We start from the raw sequence: 18,461 nt of genomic DNA, 5'->3' as shown, positions 1-18,461 counted from the left end.
TGGAGGGATGGCATCCAATTATTTATGTCAGAGCATCAGGTGGGCTCAATGTCATGTTCTGTAGCATGTTTAGGAGGCTTACTTGGCCAGGCAGGAACAAGGTTATCATTTCCATAGTTCCACTGAGGAAAACAGGATTGGAAACAGAGGCCCAACCTGCAATTGCAATGTCTAAGCACATTCCTCTGGTGACAAAGGTCAAGATGTGCAATGTGGCTCACAAGACACTGTCCTTACACGACAGCGCGACTCAGCGCAGTGGAGCTAAAAGATAGCAACTGCTGCATTTCCATTGGACCAGGGCTCTGCTCATTAACTCAACGAATAGTAAAATCCAGTCGGGCCTTGAGGATAACCAAAACGAGATGCAATAAACCTTATTTGCAGATATGTATACACAGAACTGTCTCATAAATGTTCATTGTGGATGGCCTGAAAACCTGACTGGATTTTAATCTTCTGCCAATCCATTCACCCAGTACTACATCAGAAAAGTTTGCAACATATTCTTTAGAGTCAAGGTAGGTGGAAACACACGACCGGTTAAGTGTTCGGGATCAATGGTGACCCACTGGGCATGGTGATGGCAACTGGCTTTTTAAGAAGCATGAAGGAGGCATATTTAGATGTTTCCATACCTTGATTATGGTGTCTCCACGTCTGGGTCTTAAGAACCCCAGCCACACCAGGTTTTCAGGATAACTAATGACTATGTAAATAACTCCCGTTTAGAATAACTTTATGTATTTTGCATGGACTTCTTGAAAACAGGTGATGAAGAAGTCTCTTAAGGACCAGGTTTTAACATGGCTGCTTTAAACTGAGGAGCTTCTCAGGCATTTGACCTATACACTGAAAATGTCAAGAAACAGTCAACAACCCATCAAAGTCCACAGACAGACTGTTATTTGTGGGCAAGTGCCCAGTCACTATAGAAACATGGTATTTCGCATACAACAGAAGATATGCACATCACACATGCTTTGGATAACATCTACCCAAAGTACTCCAACATGCGTTTGGTGTTCACAACATACTGCATATTGCAGCCATATGTTCCATTTGCAACACTAAACAAGTTCCTTTCCTATTGGCGTCTGAACACGAAATGCAGAGAGAAAAGGGATTCCTGTCCAGGCCCGTAAGAAGTATCACATCTGCTGTTCTCAGTCTACGTCCTGTAAGCAGCTGCAGAAAGGGCCCCTTGCTACTTACTGGAGAAGAGGTCTACTTTGCTAAGATCCCACATTAGTTAGCATTTCCACTAATTATCCCTAATTCTGGCTTACTAGGACAACTGGAGGATTATTCCAAAATGGGTGAACCCTGGATGAGAAGCAACTTCCCAATAACCATCTTAGCTCCAATGTTTCCAATTGGAGCTCCAGCCTTTTATTCCCAGATCAAAAATCTAGCTTGTGTTGGTGATGATGCATAACCAAAGTAAACCTGTATCAACTTAACAAAGAAGAAAGGACCAGGCAACGTGCCGTATACTTGGAAGAGTCATCAATCCACATATGAACTGAAGATCATGCGCGTTCCTCCACAGCCTGCCATATGGTGGGAAAGCAAAACATTGAGAAGTAGGTCTTGATCACAAAGATTCAGGGATAAAAACATTGGACCACTTGTGAATACAACCTAATTCTGCAGGCACATCCATATTCAATGAAAAAACCTTGGTTAAGGAGACATTAAAGTGAAAAGGTAACATTGCAAAACCGTTGAAATTCTGCAGCCACCATAACTACTCGCCCCCTGTTGCGCTTTGTATGGCCACAATGATGGCATCGGAGATGACATCACTGTTGACATCACTGGTGACACCACTAATTGCATCATATCATATCAGCTCTGGATCATCTATATCTTGGTGTGATAAGACGGTGAGCGTGAGTGGACCGGGTGGGTCTTGTAGATTGCACTTTTCTGAGCATTTTAGACAGGTAGATAGGAGCAGTGTAGGAAAGGCATTCAGGGGTGATAGCTAGGAATTTAAACATGATGCGTTCACGTATGGGGAGCCAGTGAGAATTTCTTCCCGCCTCCGATATTTGCTCTCGCCTTGGGGTGTTTAAGGCTGCCCCAAGTGCATTGTTCTGAATGTGCTGGAGTTTGTTAATGTTTCGAGTGGAGGTGCCTGTGAAAAGGGCATTGCAGTAGTCCACTCTGAAGCTGAAAAGCACACGGGCGATGGTAAGGCAACTCTCAGTAGAAAGAAAGGCCCCACTGGCGTTGATTAGTTTTGTGGTGTGTGCAGCTGAGGAAGAAATTGCATTGACTTGCAGTGTAAGGGAGAGGGTGGAGTCTAGGTGCACGCCCAAAGTTTTCACGATGCTGGGTACTGGAATAGAAATTCCATTTATAGTGAAGGTGCTGTATGCCTTGTATAGTTTTCTCAAGGGGGCTTGTGAGCTGACCAGCAGAATCTCTGTTTTGTTATTGAGACAGAGGAGATGAGTGGCCATCCAGGCCTGGACAGTTTGGTATACTGTGTGTAGAGTAGCTGAGTCCTTATCATAGTTCCCAGTTAGAGGAAGGGAATATGATATGACTTGGTATTTTTAACGCGCCTACACGCAAGTGTTTCTAGGCGCCTCAAGACAAGGACGGGAAAGAGAGGTATGAGAAGACAAATGATCTTACTAGGCCTTCTGACATTCAGCTCTTGCAAGTGCAAATGAGAAGTGCTGGGGAGAAGTGAAGGGGAGAGGGTGCTTGGAGAAGTGCAGGGAAGGCGTACAAGGGGAAGTGCAGTCGGGGCAGCAGGGCTCTGAGTAAGAGGGGGGGACGGCAGAGGACTACACTGGCGCAATCCAAGATCGAAAGTGCTGGGCAGGCCAGAGGCAGCGCTGGGTGACTGGTTGAAGGGGGGGTGTGGTACTCTGTGTGAATCTGAAGACAACCACGCTAGCAGTCAGGACAAGAAGACAGGTAGATTAGCAGGGGAGAGGGAGATAGAAGGAGGAAGAGAAGAGGAAGGTCTTGAGCACCTTCTGGAACTTAAGTTGATCCGGCTCAAGTCTGAGAAAGGCAAGGAGACTATTCCAGAGGGAGGCACTGGCAGAGGCGAGAGATCAACCCCCCACTCTCTGTTTGGAGAAGCGTCTGACCAACAGAGAGTTTGAGGTAGCTGAGCGGAGGGCTCTAGAAAGAAGGTATTTCAGTAGAGAGTGTTAAATATAGAGAGGACCACGGACCCAGCAAGCCTTGTGGATGATGCAGAGGGCCTTGAACTTGAATCTCGCGGCCACCGGGAGCCAGTGGAGAGATTTCAGAGCTGAAGAGATGCAGTCCATGGGCTTGAGGTCAAGGATACGTTTCGCAATCCTGTTCTGATTAGTTGAATAGGGTGAAGAGTAGAGTTAGGAAGATTGAGAAAGAGGCTGTTGCAGTAGTCCAGCCGGGAGGGACCCAGAGCTCCGGAGGCAGTGAGCTTCTGGGGGAAGGTGAGGAAAGGTAGACTACCTGTGAGGAGGTGTAGCTGGAAGTGGGGGGGATCTGTGTGTCATCAGCATAATTGGTGTAGGAGATGCCTAGGTCATCCAGAAGGTCAAATAATGGTTTTGTTAACATGTTGTAGAGGGTCGGGGAAACACGCAAGCCTTGGGGTCTGCCACAGGTGACCGGAGATGGAGGAGCAGAGGTGTTATTCATGAAGACTCTCATGGATCTGTCCCCCAGGAACAAGGAGATCCATGAGATAGCTTCAGGCGAGAAGTTTGTCACCGAGGCGAAGGTGCTGACATAAGATTTGGTGAAATTGGTCACTGTTACAGCGATTTGTGAAATGAGTATTTTTGGTCAAAATGTATCTTATTTGTTTTCGAACATGTCAAATTTGCCCACCCTTTCTCAATCACGGATGTTTTTTTTTTCCTTTAGGGCTACTGCAGGTCGTTTGATAAAGATTAATTATCGACGTATTGCCTTTGCAATGTGTCTTTTTTTAAATTCCAATCATTCCTCAACAAGATGGTCAATTAAAAGCAAGCATTATGCGTTTATTCGTTCCCAATTTTGCACAGAGAGATTATTCGTTCCCAATTTTGCACAGAGCGAAGGTAGGGTTTTATGCTAATCTACTGTCTGCACACGCAGTATAGGTTGCGTGTTTTAATTTACAGCAATATGTGTCTTTGGCAGTATTTTTTGACCGGGCTCATGGTTCCACCATGGGAGGAAGGCCCCCACAGACCAAGGTCTGGCTCACCCCTTGCATGAGCACAATGCGCTACCTTTGCAGTCAACCACTCTGGTGGGGATGTGAACAGTATAAATGCTCAGAAACATAACCTAACATAATATAGATTAAATGTCAGAAGAGATTACGGTGCAATGGGGGTAATTTTACATGGTGTTAATTGCATGTGGAGGAGACCACCAACATTAGCACTTAAATGCTGTTGGATCCTCGCTATGCAAATGTCTTCATTTGCAAAATGGCATCACCTTCATGCTTTGATTTAGCATTCTGTTTTCCAAAAAGTGTAAATGCGGTCTGCCATTTACACATGCAATGTGGCATTTACAGTGGGTGCCTAAGGAATCTGCCTGCATTTCACAGGTGCTGGACGGAGGCAGATTGCATTGGAATCCAGTAGTGTTACCCCAGTTCAAAAATGTCCAGTACGGTTAAAGGGCTTCCACTGCTTGTTAGCTCGTTATTCAGAAACAAAAGGAGGGGCTGGCCAACCCAGCCCTCCTCCTGTTCCTGAATAATGAGACATCACTCAACAGGATTAGTCAAAGCACTGCTCGGTTAAAGGGCTGACTGTAGGTGTCAGCACTTCCCGCTCAGGTAGCCCTTTAACCATGCGGCTCCTGGAATGCAAGGGGCTGGGGTGTAGCCTATATACACTCATACCTAGGCCATGACCCCTAACGAGAGTCTCTGCTCGATTTCGCACCACACTTAAACCACTGCTTGAGCCAATTTAATGGGGTGGGAAAATCTTGCATGCATAGTAAAAGCAGCAGGTACTTTAATGCCACGATCTCATTACAGCGATTGGAACCTGCATTAACCGATCTCTTTTTATTTCCATTATTTCAATATTTGTATTTTAGTAATCATGTCTTGACTACTTATTATAAATGGTGTGCATTGATTTCTAAGACTGCATTTTAAAAGCCTTCAATTTGGATGAGTCGATTAAATACAGACATATACAATCATGTGTGTGTGTGGAGGTAAGGGAGCAGAGGGGTAGGGCGCTTAGTAGAAGTGGGAGGTGGTGGCATGGGGGGGACTCAACCATAACAGAAATACAATTTAGGCAAAAGGTGACCAAAATAAGTTGGCCAAATTGAAGACTTTTAAAAATGCGTCTCTGTAACCACGTAGAAAGTTATAAAAAAACAGAATCCAATATAGTATGAGTAGACTGTATATTCCTTTGTATATCAGGCATTTTTGTGATAGATTGAAAACCTGGCAGCATCTGTTAAGCCACATGTTTACCAGAGAGACCTCATCTCTTTGAAATGTTACCTACATGAGTGGACCAGGAGCTAAAAGAAGCACTGGATTTGTTTTTATAGTGGCCCCATATTACACCATGCGAGCGAAAAATAGCGCCTTGTGTGTGCTGCATGCAGCACTATAAAAACATTGGATTCCACTCAGAAAAGAGAGCCATAGTCGAGGTGCCCACTGGGAAATTTCCAGACTTCCCTGAAGGCCAGTCCACCTATGCTTCTTATGCCGCAGCCAACACTTTGCCCCAAATATTTTTCGCAAATCTTTAGCAGCCCCGTCCATCCCTCATGCCACATGTCATCATGGGCAGTCCTGGACTGACCCATCGGGACACCGCGACTTCCCCCGGTAGCCCTCGAGGCAAAGGGACTCGTTTCTTGGGGAAGGATACATTAATTAAATGAGTACACGAATGTCGCGCAAAGGCTTCAGCGGCACGTGCACTAGTGTGCACTGACTGCTCTTTCGCATGCGCAGCAGGTGCAGCCGGGCCGTCCATGCCTTGCCGACCTGCCAGACAGTGTTCTCTCTGCTCCAGCGATGAGGAGAGCTGGCGGCTGGGCTGCCACCTGCATCCGTCCCAGCCAGGACCAGTTGAAGTTCCAGTGTCCACAAAAACTCAAAAGGTATGTGCTGTGGCTGGGATTAAATTAATAGCTATTCTTTTGGACATTAATTGAATGTGGGTAATTTATGCCAACATACACACTTTTAACTGGATGCTGTAAACTGCAACGCGTCCAATATATTCAATGTGTTTACTTACCACTGCCAGATGTTTCACCGAGTGAGAGAATCATTGTGTCAAGTGCCAGTGCCAGGGGCAGAGAGTAAGCATGGGAAAGGAGAACCTAACAATCCTTGATTCCCCCCCCATCCTCCAAAACCAACTGGGGGAAAAAAATGACTTGTTTTGTCCAGGCGGGCCTTTAAAGTGACCCTAGGCTGATGGCCGCATGCTGCCTTCTCATCCTCGAGCAGCGGCTGCGACCAAAGAGCCATCACTGTGCAAAACCCAGCGACCGAGGCTCTGTGCTTTTACCAAACCCAACTCAGCCCATGCTCCTCCTCTCTCTCTGTAGCACCAGTGTGTGGTCCCGTGGGGTTCTACACACGTGCTTGCCTCCCTCTGTGACTTGTGGGTTGTGTGCCATGTAGAAGGCTTAGTGTGGGCCCAGTGGTGCGCTTTCACACAGGCAGCTGCTGGTAGCTTGTTAGTGCCACCTCTGCCTCACTGATGTAAGAGATGAAGGTAGGGCAGAGTGCAGCATGTAGGAGGCGCCACACTACAGTGGTGCACTCTACTTGGTTGCAGGCCAACATACAGCTTTATTATGCTGGTGTATCGCTTTCATGACAACTAAAACGCATTAAAAAAATGGAGGGTGTCAGAGGGCCTCATTACGACCCTGGCGGTAAGGGGTTAGCGCCAGCGTTAGCTGCGCCGACCCCTTACCGCCAATTACGAGTTCCCTTTCCGCCATGGCGGTTTTTACACCTGCTTTTAGCGGGTGTAAAAAACCATGGCGGTAAGGGAACTTGGTGTTAATTACGCCACCGTAATTTACGGTGGCGTAATTAACGCCTTCCCCACTCCCATTATGCCCTATGGGGCAAAAATGGGAATGGGGAAGGGTAAATGGGGATTGGGGATTTACCGCCCCGCCAAGGTCGGAATGGGGCGGTAAATCCCCTTACCGCCATGGCGTTAACGTAGTTAGCACCATGGCGGTAAAGTCACGGCCCTGGCGGTAACTTACCGCCAGGGTCGTAATGAGAGTGTGTTGAGGACTTTCATATAGTACATAGAGCTACATACAGTATTGACTTTCCATTCGCTACATTCTTAGCTTAGCTAAATGAAGAACATGGCTGTAGGAATTCTGTGATTAATCACTGATTATTTTCGCCCACCTTTCATGGCAGATGCAAAGTCTAATACTTTTAATGGGCCTCACTAGCTCAGCTGATTTCAGTACTACACACATGCAAGGTTCCCCTGACCAACCACCACACACGAGATGCATCAGGACACCCTGGGTTAAGCTAGTGTGCACACATACTCTATGCAATGCAGACTTGCCCACGTGTGAAGTCTCCTTGCCATTCTGCACCACGTCCGAATTCCATGTCCTAAATTAACAATAAACCAGCTGATATAAGTCTGCCTAAATGTTTACGGGGTGTTGGAATGCTGCAGACTTCTACCTCCCTAAATGTCTCCAACTGAAGGATGATAACAGGAGATCTGATGGTGGCTGTAGGTTTACATACACTGACACCGTGCAGTCAAATAACACTTTTCTGGGTGCACACACTCCGAGTTATTGATTTGTGGACGGGCTCTGCAGATTCACCTTGTTTGACACCTGGCTGCCACACACTTTACCTTAACAATAACGGGTCGCCTCTGCTTGGGATAATACTCCCTCCTTTGAACCCATGGCAAAATATGACTTTGCTTTTATGCTCTCTTGTGAAACTCTAAGTGCCGATAGTGTCGGGATCTTGTCCAAGGTGGCCCGGCTGGAGGGACAGAGAAAGTTTAAGATGTCGAATTGTCTGTGCCCCATTAACACTTTCTTCTAACCCAACTTCACCCCACTGCGTAGTGTGTGATCTTCAGGAAATCAAGGATGTTCTACAGTTTACTTAGGGCCTCATTCCGACCTTGGCGGGGCGGTAAGTCCCCAATCCCCATTTTACCCTTCCCCATTCCCATTCTTGCCCCATAGGGCATAATGGGAGTGGGGAAGGCGTTAATTACGCCACCGTAAATTACGGTGGCGTAATTAACTCCACGGTCCCTTAGCGCCATGGATTTTAACGCCTGCAAAAAGCAGGCGTTAAAATCACCATGGCGCTAAGGGACCTCGTAGTAAGGCGGAAGGGGTCGGCGCTGTTAACGCTGGCGTAAACCCCTTTCCGCCAGGGTCGTAATGAGGCCCTTAGTGTTCAAAACTGATAGTGCTTAAAAACGTTACTTTCAAGTGCTGAAAAACTGAATAGGATGCAGGAAAATGGCGAGGGACGCACTTTCCTCCTGACCATCCTTTGCAAAAGCACCGAACATGTAAGTGCCAATCCGGCCTGCCTGGTTAATGCTTTACGAATAAGGTATGTATGCATCCATTTACTCTGGTTTCACGCGCCCTCATGCTGCCGACATTCGAACTGTGTGTTTAGGGATTTTCTGGACCGTGGAAATGCCAATACATCATAAATGCCAGGTTCATTATCATAAAAGGTTTTACCACAGAGCAGTCAGCAGCAGTGCTGGCTTCTCTCCCACCTATAGAACAGAGAGTGCAGCATTGCACCTGTAGCAGTGAGACAGCAGGAGTGCGCGATGCTCACACCCACAGATCAGGGACAGTGCAGGCAGGCTCTTGCCATGAAGTTGAGGGTAGGTGCTACTAAGACCCCTGCTGTGGCACTGGAACTCATCACATTTCATTTGTGAGTAAAAAGGCGATCACCACGTTTTACTTGGTGGTTAATTTGAATGTTTACAGGAGGATTTTAAGAAACCAGGTTTCATAGAAGATATGCGTCTAACTTGTTATTTAGAGCAGCTGCGAGAATAAAACAGACTGGCACTGACTGTATGCAAACTACCCAATTTCCTGACATAAACGTACACTGTTGTAGTTTCAAACATGTTACTTTAATGGTTATACTATATCCCATGGTCAATAAGTATAAAAGATGGGAACACTACACCCTCTTTTCAAAGACTTTCAAGTGTTTGTGTTCAACCACTGCAAGCGCACAAGAGAGGCTCTGCTACAGCATTTGATGGAAAACACGTGTGCGCTTAACAGGCTCCTATGCCCTCCATCTGTGGAAGGCGTTGCATCAAACGGAACAATAGGGTCCCATCTCGCAGGAAGGTAAAATAAAGGCACGTAGGAATGATAAGCTATACCGTATTCAATGTGGTGAGGGCTAAAATGATGATTTGATTGTCAAGGACTGGTGCACACAAAGATCATTACATGCACAATGCTGAATGGATCCTTAAGGCTGAAGCGCAGAAGTAAACAGTAAAGCGTTGCTCAGAAGTAGAAAATGAGCTGCAAGCAATGGTTTCTTAACCTTGACAGGAAGTTGTTAGATTTCTTTCTTCCCACTTAAGTAAACCCTTTTCATTTGGGCTCTTCATTATTAAAACAAACGCAGTAAAGCATTACACCACTTCATATACTTGAGCATAGTCAGGCTTTTATAACATCATATTTTCTATTGAACGGGGAAAGATTGTATAGGCTACTGATGGTCTCCACGGTGCCATGTGTTCTTTTAGAGTTTGGGCATGGCAATCTTGAGGAAAGCAAATTTTTTTCTTTAAGGTCCAATACTTAACGTTTTGCCTTATAGGGTCAGATATGTCATGGGGTGGGTGAGGATGTAGTGTGGGATGGGAGGGGTTCTGAAGCTACCACTAAGGAAAGCAATGCTGTCAGAGGAAGAGGCAGTGGGTCGAAACATTGCATACATGTTGTTTTTCCCATTCTGTAAATGGACAGGAGCTACAGAATGCCAGATTATGAACAGCAGTCCTCAGTCCTCCTGACTTGTCACCGTCCTTAGTTTACAAAGGCATTTAGCTGTCATATACTAAGTACCATGAGGAGGAAGGGAGGGCGGGAAGATAGACTGCCCAGTGAATTGCCAGTGGTCATAAATAATTGACAGACTTCTGTCTATTACCTTATAATGTGCAAACTGTGACTGACATGCATCTGGATTGCTTAGCACAATACAGATTCGACAGATTCAGAGCTCTAAGGTTTCTTGTGGTCATGCATGAGAAGCACCCCCCAGCCATGTTTTTCCCTTTTGGATTCTGGGACTAGTATTTTTCCTTCCTATTTGAAATTTCAGAAAATTACAAGTCCCAAAATTACAAAACAACAGGGCTGGATTCAACCACCCCAGCTAGTTGAAACCATTCCCCCCAAACAACTACGCTTGGTTCTTGAATTAGGCTAATGGGCTTCCTAGGGTACCACTGACAGGCGTCCCTGGATTTGGCTGTATAAGCTTCAAAGGGTGCTATTCTGCCAGATGGAACAGATGATAAAAATGTAGCCTAGATCAGGATACTCAAAATATTTGCCTCTCCCTGCGCACCACACTTACAGCACGCCAGTGTTTTCTTAAAGCGGTCTTCTGAGAGTTAATGGGCCTCATTACGACCCTGGCGGTACGGGGTTAACAGCGCCGTAAAAGGTGCCGGCTCTGTTTAGCCTGTACCGCCTCATTACGAGGTCCCCTTGCGGGACCCAGGAAGTAACGCCTGGTCAAACCAGGCGTGCTTACAGGGTCCCGCGAGGGGAAGAGGGAGCAAACAACGGGCCAACTCGTAATGGCCCGTTGTTTGCTCCCTCTCCCATTCCCATTCAACCCTATGGGGGCTGAAATGGGAATGGGGAAGGACCGGGTCCAGGTCCTTGGAGGGAGGAATTACTGGGCCTTCCGAACTCGGAATGGCCCGGTAATTCCTCATTCGGTGTACCCGGACCTGGACGCGATTTCGGCAGCAGCCATGCCGCGAACAGTGGCATGGCTACCGCGGAGGTCGTAATGAGGGCCAATGTCTTAATTGGAACTGTAGAAGCGCTGCTGGTGAAATAAAAATGTCAACCAAGTCTGCATTCAGCCACTTGATTTACAAGAATTATGCCTGTCCTTCACTGAAGTCCTGTTAAAAACAAGCATTGGCAAAGACAACAGTTGAAGCTTCTGTATCAATAGTAGGCATTCACCAGGCAGTGCCGTTGCATGCCCAGGTACTCTCACTGCTTTGCAGCTGTTACAATCCAGTTAAAACCCCTATGGAAATGCCTGGCAAATGCCTTTCCCATGCTTACACAAAAGTCAAAACTGTTGGCATTGCCAGTGCTCATTTAAGAGTGCCTTTTATCTGTGTGCCTTTCCCAGCACGTAAATAGAGTGAAATGGATTAGGAATGCATGTTGTCTGGGCATCTTTAATACCGGATTAATTAGATTTTCTCATCTGCAAAATGTGTAACATCCCAGGTGCCTATATCATTGAAGATCTACTTTGAGAGATCATGAACTTATTTAAAACATGACTTCTTAATACATATATGTTTAAAACATGCTTTAAATGAACTCATTTTGACTAATTCTATTCAACATTTTCTTGGGGGGAATACTCCTAATACCCTGATAGAAGGATTGGGCCCATGCACTTTGCTTGCATGTACTGTGAAATATGGGGCCACTTTGAAAAACATTTCCAGAGCCACTTTTGGTTCCCAGTTCCGCACTGATCATGGTGATGCTTGAAAGCTATGAATATAGGGGGCCAGCTAACGTGCAGTCCAGGATTCACATACGGAAGCAGAGCTTAGACACAATGTTGCTGTAAGCTGCTTTCATTTTCTCCCACCATGCACCCATGCACCGCCGCCACCGCGATCTGAGGCAAGAGCTGAGCACTGGAAAGGCATCTCTCCGCTCACACCCCGCTCCCGCTGCCAGGCCGCTGGTGAGTCAGTCACTCTGGGAGACGGAGAAGGGACGGGCGCTTTCTTTAAAATCAATCCGATTCAATGGTCTTTCAGCTATAATTAATGTTCGCCGTATAATTAGATTGATTTTTTATGTACTCTGAGAGAGGTGGAGAATTTATGGACTAGAGGCAGAGGGCCGGATGCTGAGGAGGCAGAGAGTTTGAGAGCACGTTGATAGCGGACCGAAAGCGGTGGGTGGTAGGGGGTGGGTCTTTGGCAGATGGTTGGCAGGGAGTTGATGTGGATGCCAGTGAGACTTAATGTTGAGGAATTGATACAAAATAATGGATAGGGAAGGCAGAGAAAGAGGATGAAAAGTAGGAATTGGTGAGTGCGCAGTGCAATCAAACATCCAAAGACACCATGGGAGGAGGCCTTCTGTTGGTCCCGAAAGATGGAAGACTAGTTATTTATTTTATATTGGGCAAGAAATTCACTTTATATCTATTATGACTGGTTTCCCTGTTTGTTCCCTGCTACCTGAATGCATGGTGAGTGATGTCATGAGTGGAATGTCTGAAGTTTCCTCCCAGGCAGTTGGAAGAATGTGTAATCAAAAAAGTGATGGGAGGAGGATTTTAAATTAATCTGAACCACTGGCACTGCTCTGTGCAACCTTCTACCCCACCGTTTATTAATCCTTCTGAGCCATTGCAAAAGAGGTCCAGCCATATGCAAATCAGTCAGGTACTGCCACCAATGGGAGCACCCTAGCCCGAACTGCTAGGCCAGGTCCCATCTGCACAGAAACACAAGCAACCCCAGACATTTAGTCTCATTAGTGAGGTGCAGCTTGGTTCCCTATGGTGCAGCGGGTAAGGGACCCACATCTGGGCATACCCTCTCTCACATAAGGAGACAAACTATAACCAGAAAAGTGATGGGTGTAGCCTGGATGGTGGGAGCCAGAAGCCCCTCTACATATGTACCTGATGACAACTGGTCTGAAGAAGTAACTGATTAAAGAAACCTTAATCATATTGCCTGCTGCCTCCAGAGTCATTAACCTACATAACAATATCCACTTTGCAGCAGCCTGAGACGAGTGCAGTGTGCACATAGATGCAGTGGGAATAATAGGGGAAGTCAGAAAAAAATCAGAGAACCAACATGTGATGGATGAAATTTCTTGAGCTGATTATTCTTAACCAGTGGGAAATTCGGTGGCTTTCAGTCCCACTGCTTCTTAGCTCATCTGTGTCATTGCAAAAGGATGCCACCTATATGCATATCATCTTTTGTGCCCTCAGAATGAGCTTCATGGCAACACAAGCAAACCCATATTTGTTTCTGCCTGCTGGGGTCTCATCAGCAAGCGTCAGCCTGTGTCGCTTGGCACAAGGTACTCAGGAACTGCTTCTTGTCATATTACCTACGACTCAGTGAGAGTCTGCAGATTTAATTGATTAGCACATCGAAATCCACTGAATGGAATCAGACCGTACTAGTCGATCTGTGGAACATTGCCACTTTGGCACATCTTTCAAGTTGGTACACCATTTCCAGTTGAGGGCAAATAGAGATAAAAACAGTCCAGGTCTTACTTGCCCTGTGGAATCTGGTGAAAAGGCAGAGGGGCAGTTTCTTAGATGCCTGTGGCCCCGTGCACCAAAAGGACTTGTGCGTGGAGCATATCCATGAGTGTTGCATCCGGCACTACACAGGGAGCTATTGAGATCATTTTAGGGCAGTGTGGGTATATTCCTCTTGTTTCACGTTGGAACTAACTCTGCATGCCTAGTTGTGTGCTCTGTGGCAGAGAAGGGACCTCAGGATTACCAGTAGACACCACAGTGGTGTAGGTGCTCAGATGGTAGCATGAGGCCGGGGCAATTCCACCTCTGCCACTTCAAGACCAACCAGATATTTTCAGGCGTGTGTTGAAGTCCCTCTAGTCATAGACCGTGACCCTCCGTTACTTTACCAAAAGCACTTCTTCAACACTTACCTCTTCAGAATTCGCGTTGTCAGACATTTACTTCACCTGACCACTACTTCGTCTGCATCTTCACATTGTAAAGGTGTCAATGGATCTAAACTTATCTCTGAGGTTAGGTTTGGGGTTAAGGAGGGGTTAGATGAGGAATAGGGGCTAGAAAAGAAGGTGGGTACATGGGGTCTCCCCCTGTAATGACAAAGTGAGAGCTAGAAAAAGCTAGAAAGATTCGAGAAGTAAAGGTATGAAGAGGTAAATGTGGCAAAGTGAATGCTGAAGAAATAAAGGCATGCATCCAGCATGGGCTACACCAGACTTGCATATGCAAGGACCTACCTTATCCAAAATCAATTAACTCAGGTAGATAGCAAATTTGTCAATTAAATGTTGTCTGGCACCTAATGCCTCAACAAGAAACGTTCCAAGCACTGCCCTTTCACCTATCAGACAATTCAGGGTGAGTCGCACACACTCAGTGCCACTGACTGAATGAACAGTGACTTGAGTGCGCAACTGCCGAGCCAAGCACAGTGGATTCACCAGCAGGCAACACCGCCTACGTTCAAGCAGCCCGCATCCCTCTGACAGTGAGGGAGAGGGATCCAGAGCAGAGAAGAAGTCTGCTAACGTGGCTGCTGGAGACGGGCCAATGAAAGGCGTCACCAACTCTGGCTTTGATACAAAAGCAATTTCACATATAGGCTGCCCGGCCACCTCCTTCTCAGACTGTAGAAATGTTAACTAGGGGTGCGCAAGATATCCTTCTTCCAAAGGAAAACGTTTGTTTTTGCCTTTTCAGCACTCAGGTATAAAGCAGGAATTTAGTTGGCAAATATATTCCGACAGTATGAATATGCCTGAAAAAAAGTTTATATTAATTGTAGTTAAGCTCATTACAATGTGTATATGAGTGTGTTTCTTTTGACGAATCCTTACATGTCGTCACTTCTCCCCAAGAAGGATCCTCTTCCCATGAGGCTAGGGAGGTGAGGCTGCTACTTGATCGTCCCCCTGTAGGTGGTACTCAACAGGAGGATCTCATGGGGTGAGACTCCCCCTCTAGGGATAAGGACAACCATCTTGGGAGAACACAGTACAACACCCCTCACCCGCCACCCACTTACTTTACCTCCACATTTCCTTTACCCCGCCACCTTCTAATCCCTCACTTCCATACCACACACTTCCATGTATATATGTGAAACAGAATACACTACAATTACTGAGACGAGGAAGAGTAGGGATGACTTAATGAAGACCTCCTTGACAGGTGCTTAGATGAGGAGAAGCTGTGGAACAATAACAAGTCCTCCTAAGAACTTGAATGAGCATTCTGGCTGTCATCTCTCATTCAACATAAAGAGAGAGAAAGGACTTACCTTTTTGTCAGACCCTCCCATGAGGAGCCACGAGCAAGAGGATCGTCTGACGTGTAAAGAAGGTGAATGCTACTGACCAGGACACAAGCAGGAGGCTCAGGTGTCTCTACCCGGTCCAACGTGGGCAGTTCAGTGGAAATGCTGGAACAACAGAGCTCCAGGCAAGCAGAGCGCCTGGATAATGTTGGCAAGAAAGGGCAGACAACCTGCAAAGAAGGAAGTGGCACAGAATTGCCACAGTAGAAGCAGAAACTGAAAAACTGATTAGAGACCAGAGGTAGAAGTCGGAAGACCCATAAAACTACTGAACGACACCGGCAGAGACCAGAAAGGAACACTGGTGGTCAGGTCGGCTGGTAGGGGCTACGGAGAGAGTGCAATGACAGAAGAAACAAGGGGTTGGGACCCCCGGGCACAGATGAATATCTCTACAAGTAATCTCCTTTGTGGCAGTAGCTGAAAGGAGAGTGAACTGGGTTAGCCATACCAAATATATTGAGAAAGGCCAGGTGAAGGGAGACCTTCCCCCTGGAGTTGTGCAGAGATAAGCCTGTGAAAGGCTAAGGGAAGGGAGACATTCCACCAGGTCTTGTGAACCGTTAGATGAACCTGAGAAAAGCCAGGGAAAGGAGTCATTCCACTGGCATTGTGGAATCGTGAAACCAAGTGACAAGAAATTCCAGGGGAAGGGAGTCATTCCCCCCAGCTTTGTGTGCAGGAAATAGAGAGAACCATACATGAGGAGAAGAGAGTCATTCTCCTGGTAGTTGAGCTTGCAAAGATGATCAGACCAGTGATCCAGGGGAAGGGAGTAATTCACCCTGGACTGAAGAAATAGTTATTGTTTTGATATTAAGTGTTAAAGGATCAATAATCTGTTGTTTGTGAAGTATCAAAACCAGGAGAAGGGAGTCATTCCCCATGGTGAGGAATTTGCAACCAGAATTGTGCCACCCAGGCCGGAAGGAGGGAGTCATTCTCCAGGACCAAGAACATTGGTGCAACCTTTAGTTTAGTTATAAGTGCAAGGGACAGAGATAGGGATATTTGACACAGAACGGTGGACTTTTTGAGTTACAAAGACATCCTGACAGACCCATTAGCACTATAGTTGAGGCAGGGAAAACCCTCATAGATATAGGGAAAGATAGATTTTCTCTTTATTTTTATATTGAATACTAGTCTTTAGCAATCACTATGCCACCTGTGTGTCAGTCTCCTCCTTCTGTGTGCACACACAGAAGAGCAGCATCTTCAGTTCTTTTCGGAGGTGCAGGATGGAGGGAACCAACCTGATGTTTGTAGATATTTTGTTCCAGAGTGTAGGAACACAGCAGGAGACTGCTTACTTTCTAGTCTCCTCTTTTTGGATTTTATGGATTACAGCCTGGAGAGGGCTTGATTGCTGGTTTTGCATTGGTTCCTGAGACAGCATCTCCATGGGATGGGGCCTGGTCATGGTTATCAGTGCATAGAAGTTGGTGCAGGCCATCTTGAAGGTCATGTTGGCTAGGAGGAGTGAATATTCCGGCGTGTGGGGTTGATGTGAGCAACCAGATTTCTCCAGCCCTGTATTTAGGTGGGCTCCAGTATGCTTGATAGCTTTCAGCTGGGGAGAGGCTGCAACACCTGTAAGCACGGCGTTGCCACCGTAGAGGCAGATGAGCACCCAGGCTTGCACAATGGTTCTGGTGAGTGCCAAGGGGAAGGGGCTTCTTTAACAGAAGGAGCGGGTTACCATACTTTCTGCCTCTTCTTTACAAAGTGTGCTTTTGAAAGAGCAGCCACAGTCGAAGAAGAAGGTAAGGAACTGTGCACTGGTGTTGCATTAGAAGGCGGAACCATTGAGTTCCATTTCAGTCAGCATTTTGGGTCACCTGAGTTTGATTTAAGGTAGGCATTCGGCATCCGGGTTTGAAAGAAGGAGATGCACAGGTACAGCTGCCGAATAACACTTATGCAAGTGGCCTTCAGGTTGGACTGAGTGTCATCAGAATTCTGGTGGATTTGGATGTTCCAAGCTTTAATAAGGTCACTAGGTCATTGGGCATGAGAATGTACTTAGAGGGAAGATCAGGCCAGTTTCAGCGCATCAGTAAAGATCTGTCAGTGACTGAGAGCTTGGTAATAAAGTAGAGGACTGAGTGCATGTCCTGAGATGTTCTTCAGGATGGAGGCTGCAGTTGCGTCGTCCTCCTGTTTGGTGGCCTTGAGGGCTGCAAGGAGGCTTGCGTGTTCACCCAGTATTGCGGTCCTGAATTGCATCCATCTTGGGGCATAACCGGATGGGATGCCGTTGATTTCCATTGGGGGTTTGGGTGTCGTCAATGGTGATCTGATTCTGTAGGTCATGAAATTGAACATTTCAGGAAAATAGAGCACTGCAGCGATCTAGGTAGGATCAGTAGAAAGGTGGTTATTGAAAGTGTGATTTTCATTGGAACTATTACAAATCATGTACTTAACTTTAAACTATGGAAATTGGTTGGGAATGAGTTATAACAGCTTGTCACATTTGTTACCAATCCTAACGTTTCAAAATCATTTGATGTTTGGAAAAAGGGAACATTGACGGGGATAGGGTATAGATAAGTGAGCACACTTTTTGGGAGTTAGTGCACCTGCTGCAAGGATCCGGGAGCAGCCTTTCGGTCATATGTTTCAATATTTATATGGATAGAAATATGCTTCATTTAAGCCCTTTTTTATTTTTTCCAGTCCAGATAAAGCCAACAACCTTTCAAAAAGTGTGGGCCAGGAATAATAGTCTTCCGTATATTGCACTGTGCCTAAAATAAGGCTGCATATTGCAGAGTCTCGGAAGTATTCGGAAATGTGCTGATTTCTGCAATTTTTTCTTGAGCGGGACCCAGAGTTCTTCCCTCTACTCCCAATAGGAGAGTGAGACTGTAACACCTCCAAGCCCTATGCTGACTTCTATTTTGGTCTCAGACTTGAAACACAGAACTCAGGAGAAATCTGTCTCTGTGTGTACCTACCCATTGACCTGAGGCCTGATTTACAAAGGCATTTTACAATGGTGCAATCCCATTGAAAAACACTTTGTAAATCTGGCCCTATGTCTTTTTTTTGCCACTGAAGTCATTCATGAAA

At 46.2% G+C, this 18,461-nt stretch overlaps 1 protein-coding gene across 7 annotated transcripts in view; it reads left to right on the top strand.

Annotated features, from left to right (window-relative positions):
* The window catches only part of ELFN1 (extracellular leucine rich repeat and fibronectin type III domain containing 1), a 1,469,111-nt gene that overhangs the window by 1,162,754 nt on the left and 287,896 nt on the right, over positions 1-18,461 (top strand). The window contains exon 1 of one of the 7 annotated variants that reach the window (XM_069647632.1): positions 11,936-12,007. The exons of the other annotated variants lie outside the window; for them this stretch is intronic. The gene's annotated coding sequence lies outside the window, so the exon portion shown is untranslated. Of the gene's footprint in view, positions 1-11,935; positions 12,008-18,461 lie in introns of those variants that run through there. 7 annotated transcript variants of the gene reach the window in all.

The sequence above is a fragment of the Ambystoma mexicanum genome, chromosome 2q, assembly GCF_040938575.1.
Source record: "Ambystoma mexicanum isolate Mex_15411 chromosome 2q, UKY_AmexF1_1, whole genome shotgun sequence".
In the NCBI taxonomy this organism is placed as follows: domain Eukaryota; kingdom Metazoa; phylum Chordata; class Amphibia; order Caudata; family Ambystomatidae; genus Ambystoma; species Ambystoma mexicanum.
This window is presented reverse-complemented; position numbering and strand designations above follow the sequence as displayed.